The sequence below is a fragment of the Otolemur garnettii genome, unplaced genomic scaffold (assembly GCF_000181295.1).
Source record: "Otolemur garnettii isolate 467f Iridium unplaced genomic scaffold, OtoGar3 scaffold00092, whole genome shotgun sequence".
Taxonomy (NCBI): domain Eukaryota; kingdom Metazoa; phylum Chordata; class Mammalia; order Primates; family Galagidae; genus Otolemur; species Otolemur garnettii.
In genome coordinates, this window is record NW_003852487.1 from 3,007,823 (window position 1) to 3,026,731 (window position 18,909).

Here is an 18,909-nt window from a genome sequence, read left to right on the forward strand (position 1 = left end):
TTATAGCATCATGTTTAAGAGCTCCAGCTTTTGAGTCAAAAAGACCTAAGTTTGAAACCAGACTCTGCCATTTAGTAGCTGACCTCAGGTAAGTTGCTTAACCTCTCTGAGCTCCAGTTTCATCATTTATGAAATAAGGATAATGTCAATCTTGTGAGGGGTGAACAGGACAATCCATGTGAAGCACAGTACCTGGCACTTGGTGGGACACTCAGTGAGCTGTGGCTGCTAATGTAATTTGTGTCTCCTCAATTCCCCACTCCATTTGGTCTGAGGATCCAGACAGAGCTGTCAGGACCCCAACTCTCCTACCTTCCGCCATCCAGGATTTCATCCAAGGTTTTACGAACTCAATTCTAGCCAAGGCATTTTTCTTAGAGGGGCTCTCTTTGCCAGGATGGGCTGAAGATTATAAAGTGTGGTTAAGAGTTTCAAGGTCAAACCTAGTACTTCCTATGAAAATAAAAGATAGCAGTACATTACGTTGTCAAGTTAATACAGTGTGATGGAGCATCTCCAGACTGCAGATCCTGGAGGACTGTAAAAGTCTAATAGATTTAGAGAAACTGTACCTCAGGGAGCATATTAGACACCGCTCATCAATGGATCAAAACTGTCTTGGAGGCTCCCTTCCCAGGGAGAGGCAGAACCCCTCTAAATGATTGCTCTCCCTTCAACAACCTAGAGATAAATTGTGCTTTATACATTAACTTTACCCGAATGGGGCACTCATTTTGAGCACAGAATGCACCTTATTTTACCCCAAATGAAAAAGTATATCCCTTGAAAGCCAAATTTCTTTTTCTTTTAAATGATTATAAAATGACATAATCCCATATTAATTCCCTTTGCTCCATCTGCTGACTTCAGATATGTTCAGACACATTTACCTTGATGCCCCTGTTGGTGATATGCCCTTAATTATTTCAAAGAATGTTTTCATGCATTTCAGTTCTAATCAGATATAAAATTGGCAGAATATAAAGTTTATGCATATGCTTCTAAGAGGGCATCATTTCAATGAGTTTTCATCCTGGGGAGAAATGCCATTTTACAACGAAAATGCTAAAAGAATAACATAACTGGGGGCCATACAGACTTATAAGAGTTTCCAGGTGCAGTCATCAATTTATTTCCCTCATTCCATGCCCCTCTAAAGTTGCATATGCTCTCACAGTCTGAACAGTCACTTAGGAGCCCTCATTCCAATCAGTGGAGGTTTGATGAGAAATAGTGCTGTTGACAGATTTTTCTCCCCTCAATTCTCATGCATCATTCTGTTAGTTGGGATTTAATCTCTTCCATGGGGAGGACTGTTCAAATTGAGTAATTTTAACACCCTCAGTGACGAGGCAATGCATCATGGCACCCCTCAGGGACCAGGCTGTCAGTTGCAGCATCCATCACAAGAGCCTTGACTTCTCGGGCTAGGAATGAGAGACTAGCTGGGTAGGTAGACGGAGAAAGGCCTATCTCACCTGTGGTCCCTCACTGGGTGCTATTTTTTCTATTCACACCAATTGCTAAAATGGTTCTGTTTCAGATTATAGAATATATCCTTGTTGGTATGCATTAAGCTACTAGTCAGAGTGGGTGAGGAAGAGAGTTGGTGAGAAAGAGTAGGAATTATTTCCCTAATTAAGTTGCTGCATCCAGAAGAGCAGATATCCCAGAGGTCACTGCCAAATTACCAAGAAATCACCCTCCAAACTTAGCAGACTTCACCCACCATTTATTCTATCACACAATGTTCAGGGTTCAGTTGGATGATTCTCCTGCTCCATGTGGCTTTGATTGGGGTCACTCAATGTTACTTGGATCAAAGATGAACTGATCTGGAGGGTCCAAGAAACCTTAATGAACAAACTGTGGAATAGCTATACAATGAAATTCTTGCATACAATTAAAAGATACAACTACTGGCACATGAAACAACTTGGGTTTATATCAAGGGAACTATACTAAATCGAAAAAATATCAGATATCAAAAGATTACATTCCATTTACATAACAGGCTTGAAATAACAAGCCACAGAAAATAGATTAGGGTTAGGATGTGTCTACAAAGAAGTAGCACAAGAAAACCTTGTGGTAACAAAAACCTTGTGGAAAACCTTTGTATCCCAGTAGCAGTAGTACTTACACAAAGCTACACACACATCTGATAAAATAGCACAAAACTGTACAAATACATACACAACTAAGTGCATATATAACTAGTGGAATCTGAAAAAGTTCTGTAGATTATTCCACTATCAACTTCCTGGTCTTGATTACTACAGTTTCAGATAATATCAACTTTTGGGGAGGCATGGTGGGTACATAGGCTCTCCTTGTATATTTCTTTGTAACTTTTCATAAATCTACAATTATTTTAAAATAAAAAGCTAAAAATATGAATTGTCCTTATTTGTGTGGGTCTACTTTGGTACTGTATCCTATTCCTTTGATTTATGTATCTATCCTTTCACTAATATTACACTGTTTTGATTAATGTAGGCTTATAGTGAGCAATTAAGTCATAATATACATATTAAATAGTAGGCTTCTCTTTCTCCTTTTTCTTTTTATCAAATTGTTTCGGTTATTTTAATTCCTTTGCTTTTCCATAAAAATTTTGGAATCATCTTGCTTATATGTATAAAAAATTCTGGATTTTGACTGGGTTTGCTTTAAATCTATAGATAAATTTGGGGAGAATTGCCATCTTTATTGCATCTTCCATTGTCTCTCCATTTATTTAGATATTCTTTCTTTCACCAGCTTTTTGTAGTTTACAACATTTATCTCCTTTACATGTTTTATTATGTTTATACTAAGTATTTCAGGCTTTTTTAGAACCTATCACAAATGTTATTGTATTTTATAATGTGGTTTCCAATTATTTGTTACTATTAGATCAAAATATTATCAATTGATATGTTCTCCCTGTAATCTGCAACTTTGCCAAGTCACTTGTTTGTTCTAGGGACTGTTTTATTTCTGTTCATATTTCCAATCTATATGTGTTTTATTTCTTTTTTCTGCCTTAGTGTACAGATTAAGACTTTTAGTGCCATGTTAAACAGGAATAGTGAAAATGGACATTCTTGCTTTGTTCTGGATCTTAGGGAAAAGCCTCAGTCTTTCACTATTAAGTATGATGTTATCTGTAGGATTTGGGTAGATGCCCTTTATCAGGTTAAAGAAATTCTCTTTGATGTTTTGATTACTGAGAATATTTATCATGAATGTGTGTTGAATTTTTTCAAATACTTCTTTTGTATCAATTGGTATAATCATATGATTTATTTATTTTCTTCTTTGGCCTAGTAATATGAGTGGTTACATTGACTGATTTTTCAGATATAAAAACAGCCTCCCTAGTTCAGCTTTGCATTCCTGTAATGAGCTACACTTAATCACATAATCAGTATTATTATATTTGCATGTTGCTGAATTTGATTTGCTGATGCTTTGCTGAGGATTTTTGTGCTGTGTTCATTGGAGACAATTCTTATATTCTCTATATTGTCTGGTTTTGTTATTAGTCTAATACTAGACTCATAAAATGATTTGTGAAATTTTTCTCATCTATATTGCTGACAAGATTGCTTAGAATTCGTATTATTTCTTCTTTAAATATATCATAGCTCTGACGATATAGGGGGAAAAAATAAGTGTTGTTTTTCTACTCTCACACTAAACAATCAACCCAGAAGACTTCAGGGATCAAATATATGAGGGACTTTACCCACGCATGAAGCCAGCAATCAGTTCTGCAGCAGACACCAGTCAGGTGTCCTCTATTCAATTCAATTCTTATACCATCTACCTGGAGATAATGTCAGATCCCTCAGGTTAAGGGCTTGATACCAAGACCAACTTCCCCTACCCCTGCCACATTTCAAATGCCAATCATAGGTCCTAAAAAGTTTTTACCTGAGCTTTTGACTGACTATAAATTGGGGTTTCCACAAGCCTTCCCTCAAGTTAATCAATTTTGCTCATAAAACTCAGGGAAACACTTACTAGTTTATCATAAAAGATATTACAAAGATACCTATGAACTCCTGATGAAGAGATGAATGGGGCAAAGTATGGGGGAGAGGGCTTGAAGCTCTAGACATGTCAGCTTCCAGAAATCTTCATGTGTTCAGCTATCTAGAAGTCTTCGGACACTGTCCATTGGAGTTTTGGGAGACTTCCTTATGCAACTATGATGATTACATATTCAGCCTCTTTCCTCTCCTTGGAAGTTGGGAGTTATTTGTTTATTTACCCAATATGACAACCTCTGTCTTTCAGCAGGTGTGTTTAAACCATTTACCTTTAATGTAATTATTGATATATTTGGATTTAGGACTATACTATTTTATGATTTGTTTTTAGTTTACTCCTAAGTGCATATTGGTCATGAATATGATATAGTAATCAAAATTACTTAGAATTGGTGTTATTTCTTCTTTAAATTTATCATAAAGGCATGAGCCACCTGGCCAGGTATGGTGGCTTACACCTATAATCCTATCACTATGGGAAGCTGAGGCAGGTGGATTGCCTGAGCTCCTGGATTTAAGACCAGCCTGAGCCAGAGTGAGACCTCGTCTCTAAAAATAGCCAAGTGTTGTGGCAGGCACCTGTAGTCCCAGCTACTTGGACGCCTAAGCAAGAGGATTGCTTAAGCCCGAGAGTTTCAGGTTGCTGTGAGCTGTGATGCCATGGCACTCTACCTAGGGCAACAAAGTGAGACTCTGTCTCAAAAAAAAAAAAAAAAATTGCTGACCAGACTATTACTCAACAATCAGCAGGAATAAATTATTGATATAGTCAATCCTATATGTGTCACATAATGAATGAATCTCAGATATACTATGCTGAATGCAGATGACTTGAGAGCTCATGTTGTATGATTCCATTTATACAAAAATATGAAACAAGCAGAAAAAATCAGTACTGTTGTTTCCTTTGGTATAGAGTAGAGGAATAACTGGGAAGGAGCTAAACACTTTTGGGGGTTCTGTTTTTTTCTCTTCTTTAATAGGTTTGGAGGATATACAGATACATGAATTTGTCAAAGCCCAGGCAATATACATTTAAATTATGTGAATTTTATTTTATGTAAATCTTACCTCACAAGAAAAAACTATTGAGCTCTATCTAGAAAATGCTATTCTTGTTGGAATAATAGGAAATGTACCAATGGTTGCAATTTCCTTTGAAATGCATCAGAAATAATATAGATTATTGCATGGATAGATGAGTAGATATATGATAAAGCAAGTATACTAAAATGTTAATGATAGATTCTAGCTGAAAATATCGATGTTCAGTGTAAAATGCTTTAAACTTTAGTGTAAGTTTGAAAATTTTCAGCATAAAATGATGGGAATAAAGGTATGATGAGACCCACATTGGTTACATATTATGTGGAGGATGATTAACAGAAGAAATGAAGAAATTGTTCTATTCTTGAGAAACATTCAATTTTTTCTGCATTCTCCAAAGGGCAGCATTAGAACACACAGGTGGTAATTATGAGCCAGCCAATTTTTACTCAGTAAAGACCTCTTAGTAACTAGAACCATTCAAACATAAGATGGGTTGCTTCATGAGGATAAAGATCCCCATGCTTGAGCAGAAGGGGGCTAACTACTCATCAGAGAAGTCTTAGAGAGAATTCCTACAGGTAATTGATGACATATATGGTTCCTTTTCTTTCTGATTCTGTGTTACAGTGTTGTGGCATAATATTTTGGAACAGGGATTTGAAAACTACAGCTTTAAGGTGAAATTCAGCCTGATACCTGTTTTTGTAAATAAAGTTTTATTGGAACACAGCCATGCTCTTTTGTTTACCCATTGTGTATGACTGTTTTCATGCTACAATATCAGAGCTGAGTACTTGCAAAATCTAAAGTATTTACTATTTGGTCCTTAAACATTCTGGAAGATTTTGACTTCACATATGATTCTCCTTTTGAGTGATTCACCCAATTTCCCTGATTTGGCAGCACACTCTAGATTCAAAATTCAGCTCAGTGCCTGGAACACAGCTGGTACTCAATAAATGCTTGAACAACTGAACCAAAGAATGAATGAATGACTAGCAAGGTAGTATCTTATTGCAAGGACTTTGAAAAAGTCTGAAAGCTCTGTGAGGATAGGGACCTTCTCTGAGATGTTCCTGTTGTATCTCCAGGGTCTGATGTGCTGCCCACCACACTCAGACTCTGTAAGTATTCATTGGATTCAGTTGAACAGGCACACATTCATAGCATGTAATTTGTTAAACATCGACTGCCATTCACTCAGGTCTGCATCCTGTCAACAGACTAGAGTCTCGAAGTTTGAAAAAAGAGGCAGTTTCTCTCTTGCCTTCAGAAGATGTCCCTGTTCTTGCAGTTTGTATGTCTTGGACTTATCCAGCTCAGGAGCAACAGCACCATAGATTAACTGTTCCATCAGCTGGAACATCTCTTGTCAGAAGTTGGCCATGCTGGGAGGGGGTTGCCATGTTATCCTGTGAGCACACATGCCCAGCACACAATATGAGCATACATTCCCTAATGATTGTTCACTGATTACTTCTTATATTTTAGATTTCTTTCCCCATAGAGATTTTACAGCTTCCTGAGGGCAAAAATTACATCTTTTACTTCTCTTATATAATAATGACACTTGATCAGGGCACTGATCACATAGGTGTATATGTATACAAATATTCACTGAGCTCTACACAAAAGAATTTTACACTTTATTATGTTATATAACCATAAAAACTAAAGATAATAATACAAAATAACTATATGGTGATTTATTAAACACTCACTAGGTACCAAGTACTAGACTAGGGCCTTTATGTACATTATTTTTATCCTTATTACAACTGAATGGAGTTGGTACTGTTATGCCTACTGATCAGAAGAGCAAATTGAGGTTCAAAGAGATAAGGCAGTTTGTGGGTTAGTTCTGGAGTCATGAGTTAAATTCAGATTTAACTGTGAATCTTGAGCTGTTCTCAACTGAGCTCACTAGGGCCTTAGGGAGAAAAAGAAACACACACATACACACACATGTACACACTTATTCAGAATGAACTTTTACACTAAAATACCAAAGTGCCTCTTGTAGGAGGTGACCAACCAATTCATCCCTGCCAAGGAAATGAAAAAACAAGAGCAATGTGGGGATTTGACAAGGATGCACCTAGATTAGTGCTTCCCAAACTCTAATTCTCACTTAGTCACCTGGGCAACTTGTTAAAATGCAGATTCTGACTCAGCATGTAGGCCCTGGGATTTGAAGCTCTCACAATTTCTAGGTGACCACATGCTGCTAGTCTGTGTTGCACACTTCAAAAAGTCTAACAGCAGAGCATACTCTGACAAGTATGTGATTGATCACATCATTAGTATTATAAAACACAAGAAATTGCTTAAAAACAATAGTGGTTCCCACAAATGTAAAATAACAGCATTGTCCCTGATCAGGTTAGTAACTGAATTTTCATCCAAAGTGGTACATTTGAAACCCACTTCTGAGGGGCTGACCAGAGGCTTATAGGTGTCAGAGCCCAGGCATCAGGTTCCCCACAGCCCTCAGGGACACCATGAGTGGTCACCACAATCTCCTTCTTGGAGAGCGAGGCTTAGCTCTGTGTTTGCAGCTCCCTTCTATGGCTGTTACACCTGCAGCTCCAGGTGTGACACTGAAGTCACATACAAACCCTGCCTCCTTCTTCTCTTACCCTTCCTTCCCCCAGAGTTTGACCAAAGCTGAACTGTGTGTTGGCAACACACCAGCAAAGGTATTCAAGCTGTCAACTTGTAAAGTCCCAGTCAGACAGAATGAGGGATTCAACTTCAGGTTTACTCGCAGTAGCTGTCTTTATTACCAAAAGATCAAAATATCTGTTGGTAGGGAAACATCTAACTTAACTTGACATACCTTATAGCCTGTAACAAAGGCAGCTTCCTATCCGGCCAGCTCTTGTATCCTGATCAACAAATTTGGTCCCTGAAATCACACAGTGGCTCAGCAAAAAGAGAATATGTATGTATATATAAAATATATATGATGCATACACACATACCCATAAAGGTATTTTGATTTTTGGCACTGATGTTGTGCCACCACATAATCTGAAGCACAGCCATGAGACTTTGTCAAGAATGTTGTTCCTTGATCTTTGCTGCAATTTGGTGCAACCTATGCAGAGAAAGAGTTTTTTTGTGCATTTCTCTGTGTGTACATTTTTTATTGTCCCAGGCAGGCCCCAAGGGAATGACAATCCTATGCCCAAGCACAAGGAAGGAATGTAGGGGAAATACAGAGTGCTGTGCCTGGGCTCAGAAACATAGCAGCAGTAATCAGCGGCAAGTTGGATTCAGAGCTGCCAAGAATCATCCCTCCGTTGGCTGTCTCTTTTGTGAGGTGCTGATATATAGGGTCTGTTCAGCATTGCCAGCAGCTTTGTGGACAACCCTGTTATAAGCCCTCCACAAAGATCCAGTTATTTGGCTGTTGTTATGGGAACAGTACAATTATGGTGAAATTGAAGTGGTGAGGAAGGATGAAAAAGAAAGTGGGTTGGGAGTAGGGGAAAAATTACTATTTTTGTCTAAACATATTTTGGCTGATCACCCAGACTAAATGTGTACAACAATCGGGACAAACAGGTAGCAGAAACCCTGCTTAGCTCCAGAGATTACAGACTCAAGTTTATGCTAAAGGGAAAAAATGGCTTTAAGAGAAAGAAAAATCACATCCTCTTCTTTTCTTTGTGATTTGACAAAAATACTATAATTCTTGATCAGAGCAAAAAGTTCAATGATGTTCAAAGATTCTATGTTGCCTCTTTACTTTTATTACCCAAGCTAATACATGCCCGAAATATGTAATTTTTCAATTTAAGGTTTTTTTGATTGAAAAATCTAAAGTATCAGCAAACAATCTTCCAAAAGGATTGTTATCATTATCTAGACTTAATACAGTTATCAAGCAAATTCTTGACTACAAGTTAATTAAGATAGTAACCAAAATGCCAAGGCAATCTATGCTCTATGAAACTGAGGTTCTTTTTCAAAGCTATAGATAGGGAGAAAAGATTATTTCCTATGAAAACGGCATTATGGGTTCACATCATACTCCTTCCACTTCCAAAATTATAAAAATAATGAATAAAATACAAAAATACATTTTAGGACTTTACCATTCTAGAAAAACACATAGATTCTTTAGAAGTTAAATCCTATAAGGTGGAGAGGGAGCAGAATTGTCTCTATGCATCCCAGAGCTGAGTCTAGTCTGGGGAGAACTTTTCCACCTATGACAAGAGACCAAAACATTGTAACAGTGGCCCAGGGTAATTACATGAGGTGGCAGTAATAAGCAGAGGCACCTATGGAGCTGATCTGAAGCCAATCATATCCTATCACTGTCCCTGTAGGACAAAACCCCTGAGCCACCAAGACAAGGTCTAGTTACTCAGGGACTCAGTGTGCTAGATAGAGACAACTGCAAAACTACTGGTCAAGGAAGGATGATCTCAGGGAGGGAACACAGGCACACACACACACACACACACACACACATACACACAACTTGTCTTCAAGACAAGCTTGCAAAGTAAAATTCCAATGCACATATTATACACTCTGGCCAACAAATTCATCACTACCAAGGAAATGCAATATTAGAGCAATCTGGAAAAGATTTTAAATAAGCATAGGTAGAATCCTCAAAGATAAAGGTAGGAATAACACCCATATAACATGACCAAGATAATGAACAAAAACTAACAGATAAGATAACAAAAACTAACTTAACAAATAAGAATGAATCAAAAAGAAAGATTTTTAAAAATTGAAACTCCTGGAACTTCTATATATGGAGACATGAAGTAGATCCACTTTCCCTAAACATTCTGGCTATTGTGTACAAAACAAACAGAAAGACACAAGGATCTGGAGAGAAGAAAGCAGATCTTCTAGGGCAGTGTTTTTCAACCTTATTATCTTATGGCACACTTGGACATATAGTTAAGCTTCCACAATACCATTATCTTATATTGATAACATAACATAATTGGCACAATTATGTTCCATGGCACAATGAAATTATGTTGATCCAAAAAAAAAGTAAAAATAAGAATATGCTTACTGTGCTTTGAACTTCTTTTGAAAATAATTTAATAAATGATCTTTAAAATTTTCCACGGCACATCTAAGATCCTCTCACAGCACACCAAGTTGCCTCAGCACACCAGTTGGAAATTACTGTTCTAGGACCTCTGAACAAAGAAATGACAAAGCAGTGATTTCTTTAAGTTTTCTTTTTGTCTCACACAGTCCAGATTCAATGTTGGACAACTTGGCAACCTGGAAGTACCAACAGGAACAAACAAAAGTGAAAAAAAGTCCCAAGGAAAACCTGCTTTTTCTAGCCAGAGGGTCTATAAAAGGGCAGCAAACCAAGATAGAAAACTTTTAGACAGTAACTACCTCTCTATGCAAGGCAGGTGTGGCCTCACTTACACTTCCACCAGCAAAGGTTGAGTGAGAAGCCAGACCAACAGTATCAGTAGAGACCTTGTGGGGGCCTGGACTTCCACCCATACTGACATTCCTGTCCACCTCCTTGTTAGAGTGGTATCAGAAGAGCCAAGTGGAAAATCAGAATATTCACCACTGTCCAGCAGTTTAAGACTGCCTCCATGCCATGAAAGTGGACACCACATAGAAAGGAAAGGAAGTATCCACACACCTACCAGCTAGGGGTTGTCAATGCAACCTGGTGGGGAACCTGAAGCCACACCCCCACCCAGCAGTAATGAAGAGCACTTCTTCCCTTGGTGCTCTTCCCTCTTGGTGTCCTCAGAGGCCACATTGGAAACCCAAATTTCCAACTCCCACCTAGAAGTAACAAAGGTAAATCTCCTTTGTTAGCTGAAGCAGTGTCAGAAAAGGTCCACTGAAACAGAAGATTTAAATGAAATCCAGAGTCTCATAATACCCTAAATGTTCAGTTTCAATCAAATATTACTCATCACATCAAGAATCAAGAAAAAAGGTCTCAGTTTGAATGAGGAAAAGGGTATTAACACATGCTAGAATAGATTGAAAAACATCCTCCCAACTGTTAAGGTGTGAGCTAATGGACAAAAGTTTTGAAAAAAGTTTCTCTAGACAAAGGTTAGGATATAAAAGTATAAAATTTATTTCATCTTTTAGAAGAGAGAGGGAATGACAGAGTGAAAGAGAGTGGGGAAAGACAGGGAGAAAAGAAAGCAGGGAGACAGTTGCGTGGCATTCCAAGGAAAGAAGAGGGAAAATCCAGCACTGAGACCAAGTGGCTAGCTGCTTTTAAACGGGTTGTAAATTGACAGGGTATAGGAAAGAAACTGGTGCATCCACTCCTTTCTTTCTTCTTGGTGGCAGGTAGATAACAAAAAACTGAAGCAGGGGATGGGGAAGGGATGTCAAAGTCCAAGAGCTGGCTCTCTGACTTTTCTTTAGAGATGAGATTATTGAGATTATCATAGATGATGTAACTCTATCCTGGAGATACGACTGAAACTCTGTAAAGCAGATTCTCAAAAACAATTTTGAAAGAGAAAGATTTACACTTCTTTCTGTCTGTCCAGCTCCTTTAGAAGTTGTGTAAAATACAACTCCTAACAAGCAGGGTGACTGTTAACAGGAGGACTCATGGATTGAGCTTTAATTGTTACTAGGAAATCACAGGATTGGATATTTTTCCTGTTGCTTTTGTAAGGCTTCCTCTTTCACTAACATTTGTATCCACCCAGAACCTGAGAATATGACTTAATCTGGAAATGAGGCCTTTGCAGATGTGTATTTAAGGATCTCAAGAAGAAATCACCTCAGATTTAGGGTGGGTCTTAAATCCAGTGAACAGTGTCTTTATAAGAAGAAGAGATGGCCAAAGGAAAAGGTCCTATATGCTCATGAGCTTTGTAGCCAGAAGACTCACCAAGTTCGCCCAGTGAAGATGGGAGAAAAATCCCCTCATGCTGCAGGCAGGAGGAAGCAAAAAGGAATCATTTCAAAATATACCCAGAGCATTCCATTCTCACCAACAAAGCCATGCTCTCAAGGGAAACTTCCAGAACTTTCTCTGATCTAGAGCAAAAGCAATCAGATAAGTGGATCCCACTCTAGCTTCTCTGTTTCATACAAAGGGAGGGGGAAAAAAAGTCCAAGAAACTCTTTCAAAGGTCACAGTATAAGGACTCAGGCTTACTTAAAAAAAAAAAAAAAAAAACCAAAAGCCCTAAGATTTAATGATAAGGTCAAAGACTGTCTCCTTTCCTCAGTATCTTACCACCATATCAACAGGGCTCCAAGATACTAATAGTAGATTACAACTGAGAAAGAGCTGCAAGACACAGACTCTATTTAAAAGGGATTTTCTAGGGAAACCCAAAGATAACAAGGGAGAAAAAAACAAAGAAGCCTCTGACACTTAGCGCTACAGCAAACATTAAACACTCTCTCAGCCAGATAAACATAAAACCTCACATTAAAGGCCTATTTACCTCAGTTCCTATTACCTGAAACACTATGTCTGACTTTCAACAAAAAAATTTCAGATGCACTAAAAGGTAAGAAAACCTATACTCTGAAAAGACAAAGCAGACAACAAAACAAGACAGCTATGACACAGAAATTGAAACAATCAGGCTGGGCATTTAAGATAACTATATTAATATGCTAAGAGATCTAATGGGAAAAGTGGACAACATGCAACAATAGGTGGGTTATGGAAGCAGAGAGATGGACATGCTAATAAAAAGTCAAAAGGAAATGCTAGACACCAAAAACACTATGACAGAAATGAAGAATACTTTTGATGGGTTCATCAGTAGACTGGAACTGGTTGTGGAAATAATCAGTAAGCCTGAAAAATGTCACTAGAAACCTCCCAAACTAAAGTGCAAAGAGAAAAAAAGAAGAAAAAAGGAACAGAATATCCAAGAATGGTGGAACAATTACAAAAGGTGTAAATAAATGTAATGGGAATACCAGAAAGAGAAGAAACACAGAAAGAAATAGAAAAGATATTTCAAGTACTAATACTTGATAATTCCCCAAAACTAATGACAGATGCCAAACAGTTCCAGAAAACTCAGAGAACATAAGGATGGACCATGAAGAAAAAAAAACAAACACTTAGGCATATCCTATTCAAACTTTAAAAAACAAAGAGAAAACCTAAGAGAAGCTAGAAGAAGAAAACATCTTACCTGTAAAGAAACAAGGATAAGAATTATAATATGCTTCTCTTTAGAAAATAGCCAAGCAAGAAAAAAGTAGATTGAAATATTTAAGTGTTGAAATATTTAAAGAAGAAACCCACCAATCTATAATTCTTTATCCAGCAAAATTATCCTCTAAAAGTGAAGAAAAAATATTTCCTTGCACAAATACTGAGGGAATTTATCACTAGTAGACCTGCCTTGTAAGGTATGTTAAAAGAAATTCCTTAGAAGGAAATAAGGTCAGAAACTCAGATCTATGTAAAGAAAGGATGAACACAAGGAATAATAAAGATAAAATAAAAATAGAATAAAAATATTTTATTTTTCTTACTCTTAATTGACATAATATATGACTTTATTAAAAATAACAACAACAATGTATTGGATGATTATAATTTATGGATAAATGAAATGTGTGATAATAATGTTATAAAGGATGTGAGGAAAAAGTTGGGAGGAATCTGTTTTAAGAAACTCACACTGCCTGGGAGGTAGTATATTGCTATTTGAAAGTGGACTTGATGAGCTGCAAATGTATACTGCAAAAACTAAAATATTTCTTAAAAGAATTATAATTTTCACGCTAACAGAGGACAGAAAATGGGATTGTATAAATTGCTCACTTAAAACCAAAGAAGGCAGAAAAATGAGGGGAAATCAAAGAAAGAAAGGAAAAGAAACAAATAGTAAGAGCTATAAATATAATAATATAATGTAAATATATAGATACACATATAATGCAACTATAAAAAATTGCACTGAGAAGCCTCATTCCTATTCCTATCACTTCCACCCCAGACCCTTAAAACTCATAGATAATTGCTTTCATTAATTTCTGGTTTATCTTTCCTATGTTCTTTTTTAGGAAAAAAATCAAACAACACACATACATACACATGAAACTTATCGTAGTTCTCTTTTGCACTTTGTTTTTGCTTTTTTCACTTGACAATGTATCCTGGAAATCATTCCAGCAGAGTTCTTAGAGATATTCCCTACTGTCTTTTCTGTACAGTAATTCATAGCACAGATATATCATAATTTATTCAGCCTCCTATGAATGGGCAATTAGGTTGTTTCCAATATTTTGCTGTTAGAAACCAGGGTACAATAACAACATATGTTGTTTCATATTTTGCAAGTGTGTCATTAGAAGAATTGGTGGGTCAAAGGGCAAATGCTTTGCAGATGATTGGATATTGCCAGATTCCCTTCTGCAAGGTCTATCCATTTTGTATCTCCACTAGCAATGCACACAAAGGTTCAAATGGTATCTTCCCAATAAAGTGTCAAGATCATAAATTTTGCCAAAATGAAAATGAAATACCTCAGCGTATTAATTTCTATTTTTCTTACTAAGAGTAAAATTGCACATCTCTTTATATTTCTAAAAGAGCTATTGCATATTGATATTTATAAACTATATGTTTCTGTCTTTTGCTCATTTTTCAATGAAGTTTGTGGTCTTTTTATCCTTCCATTTTAAAATGCTTTTTACATGTTAAAGATACTAACTTTTTATCTGTAATATATGTTATAATTATATTCCCCACTTTCTCATTTGTTATTTGTGTTTTGCTTTGCTTACGTTAATTTTTTAATCGTGAAAAAGGCATATTTTTCATGTAATCAAATTTGTTAACCTTTTAAATTATTGTATCTGGTTTTTTTGTTGTTTTTTTTTTTTTTGGAGACAGAGTCTCACTCTGGGTAGAATGTTGTGGTGCCATCATAGCTCCCAGCAACCTCAGTCTCTTGGGATCAAGCTATCCTCTTGCCTCAACCTGTGAGTAGCTAGGGCTACAGGCACCTGCCACAACGCCTGGCTAGTTTTTCTATTTTTAGTGGAGACAGGTCTTGCTCTTGCTCAGGCTGGTCTTGAACTTCTGAGCTCAAGCAATCCACCCTCCTCAGTCTTCCAGAGTGCTAGGATTACTGGCATGAGCTGCCATGCCCAGCCTGCATCTGGATTTATCATAGTTGGAAAGGATTTGTTTATGCCCAGATTATAAATGAATTCATCCATAATTCAAAAACACCTGTGTAATTTCATTATTTATAATTAAATTTCAAACATTTTGAATTTATTCTAGTTTTGATAGGGGAATGGATCCAATTTTATCTTTTTCCAAATACCTGTAACAAAACCATTTACTAAAAGGTCTATCTTTTTCCCCAGTGATTTGAGATGCCACATTTATAACATACTAAATTTTCAGATGTCCTTGTGTCTATTTCTAGATTTTCTATTTTGATCCACTGGTTTTTCTATTTGTGTGCTAGTACTATACTAGCTGTTATACTAGCTATGTAATGTATTTTAATATCTGGAAGGATAGTCAGCTTCTATTGCCCTTTGCAATGGTTTTCCTATTTTTGCATGTTGTATCTGTATATTTGAATATTCAAATCAACTTGTCTAACTCCAGAGAAAAAACTTGATCTTTTTATGGATCATATTAAATCTACATGTTAATCTGAGGAAAATTGACATCTATATAATGTTGAATCATTTTGTCCAAAACAAGGGATATCTGTCTTTCTGCTCGTTTGTTTTTGTGAGAATATACTGAATCCTTAATTAGAAATTTCACATCTTGTACACAGCAGGATAAATACAAATAAATTCACACATAGGCAATGTTAGTGAAACTGCAGAATATTAAGGATAGTTGGGGGAAAAGTTCAGAGCTGCCAGGGAGAAGAAAAGACAATTAAGTAGACATCGGTAACATTAGATGCCAGGAAACAAAAAATGGCTGAGGAAAAACAATTATCAATCTAGAATTCTACAACCAGATAAGCTATCGTTCAAGTATGAGAGCAAAATAAAAAAAATTTTCACACATAAAAAGATGAAGAGAGTTTATGTCCACAGACAGCCCCATCAGCTTATAAAAGAGCTACTAAAGGATGTACTTCAGCAAAAAGAAAATTATACTCTGAAAATTGAGATGTATGAAACAAGAATACAAGAGTAAGCAAATGCATTATTAAGTTTGTTGATAAATCTTAACTACTGACAATGAAAGTCATTACAAAAGATAGATATGAACTTCTGTAGAGCAATAATATGGGAAATTGGAGGGAAGAAATAAAAGTTTCTAAGGCTCTTTTCTTGACTGAGGGAAGAATAGAGACACAGCATAACTTTGGGTTTTTAAGAAAAATATAAAGTATACGTGTGAAAAAATTACAGAACAATAGAAGAACAAAAATATAAGCTATTATTTCCAAAAGAATAGAAGAAAGAAAAGAAAAGAAAGATAAAACTTTACCAATCCAGAAAAGTAAGAAAAGGCAGGGGGAAACATGGCAAATAGAAAAATATGAAATAAGTCATCACAATAATTAAATATCAAATTACATTTAGAATACAGTTATGTGCTGCTTATAAGAGCACACTTAAATGACTTACAAAGATTAAGATTGCAGGACTGCTTTTAAGTTAGTTCTTTGTGTAGTTGTAGTTTTTCGTAAGAATTTACAAGTATTTTGGAAAACAGCTTGTTCAATAGACCCATCATACCAGTCTTTGGAGTTGGTTGATTGATTTTTGTTTCTCCAGTTTCAGGTATTTCCCCCTTCAATCAGCCTCCACTGGTTTCAGAAAGAGCCCCAGGGCACTCCACTGGAGACTCCCAACTCCCAAAATGTCCTTATTTGGACAATTTCATTCAAAAAGTTGCAAATTCACCTGGCCATTTTCTCATTCATCCTGCTGTTTTCCCTTCTCTTCTTAAAATCTTACCATGCCAGGACTTTGACCTCCAAGATACAAATAGAATTCTAGCTAATGACAGACTTACGGCATGGCAAGTGGCTTTTCTGTAAAACCCCAAACAACCTAAACCCCTTTTCCAAGTTGGAAAATGAAACATCAGCTGACACAGGAGAAGCTGCATTCCTGTTGCTTAACTAGCATATCGCCTACCTCCTACACTTCAGAATGCCTTTGATGTCAGTTCTTTTGTTTTCATTTTTTCAACTCACAGTAATTGAAAAATAAAGGTTCCAACTCAGGAAATAATATCAAAACAAAGAGTCATCTCTGAGCTCCAGACATTTGGTGTGTTTTAAGCATAGCCTTCTTAAGTTCATCAAGAAGTCCTGGCAAAGCACACCAAGAGTGCACCTGTCTCTTTCAGCTGAGACAAGAATAATTAATTACATGAAAATGACTTCCATCAGAGGTTAACTTATTTTGGCTGACAGTCACATACATACACAGATATGTCTTATGCTGCAGTCAAGCAGAGCTTTATTTAGAACATTTTATTTATATCTTGGGTGATTTCATTCCTAAGAAATTGAGGAAGAGAAAGAGGAGACGGTGCAGGGATGCAAGAAAAGACCATTGCTCACCATTGTTTTCTTTAACGAAAGGGGGAAAAAAGGCCAATGTCATGGCTAAGAACTTGGCTTGCTTTCCAGGATACAGCAGAATTCACTCACTGAAAAAAGGGTCAACTGTACATTGGGGGGTAATAAAGGGCACAGAGCAGGGGCAGAGTTGGGGGAATTGGCTGATTTCCTGTGGAGCCTGCCAAGTCTTCATCTATTCTCTTCCTTCTGGAAGGCTGCAAGTAAGCCTGAGGTTTCTGCCATACAGACAAGACAGTGTGAATACAGTGCTTCAGAATCAGCCCACCCACTCCTGGCAAATGTTAACCCTGCCTCCCTGAGAGACAAGGGAGAGAATCTCATTTTTGCAGATAATGGCTAAACTTTATTGTGAGCTTTGTTATGGGCCAGTCACTCATGGCCCATATGATTTCATTTTTTCCTGACCCCAACTGTGTGAAGTACGTGCTGCTATGGTACCTGTTTTATAGATGGAAAAACTGAAGCTCAGAGAAGTTAGGGAGCTCTCTCAAAGTTGTACCACTAGTCAGTGACGGAGCTGGGTTCCCACCCAGGACTAGGGCTGACTCTCCAAGGCTACTCTTTTAACCACTACACTGTACTGTCTCTCTGTAATTGTTATTACTTTTATTGAGACAGATGATCCCACAAAATCCCTGAAAAGTCTTTTAAATTCCTCGCATGTCTCCCTGAGTATGCGTGCTGGGTTTTCAAAATTTCAGGCTGGGATGCCAGTGTTCCCTATAAACGGAGAGGAATTCTGAGGTCACAGGTGAGTTTTAGCCCACCAGTACACGTATATAAAGAGGGCAATGCCAAGGTGTGAGAGGACATTGATTCTGATAATCACCTTGCAAGCCCATCCTCATTAGCAAGAGCCTAACTCTCACATAGTCTCTCTAAGGTACTAGTCACAGTGGGGTGTCAGCTTAAGTTCCTGGGCCTGCAGCCAAGGGCCTATAATAATGTGCTCACCATTACCCTTAATACTATCTGCCACTTATTAATTGCTAACTCTATGCTAGAATTTGGATCTAGATCTGCTAATTCCATCTCCACTAGCCTTGTGATTTGGGGCAGGTCATTTTCTCCCTCCAAGCTCCAATTTCCTGTTGTGTACAATGGGGATAATTACAACTATTTGAAAGATATTATTTACTTAGTCATTGCTTTATATGTGTACTTTATTTATACAGATGATTTCATTCACTGTCACAGGAGCCCTATTAGGCAGATGCTATTAGGATGTCCACTTTTAGATGAGGAAACTGAAATCCACA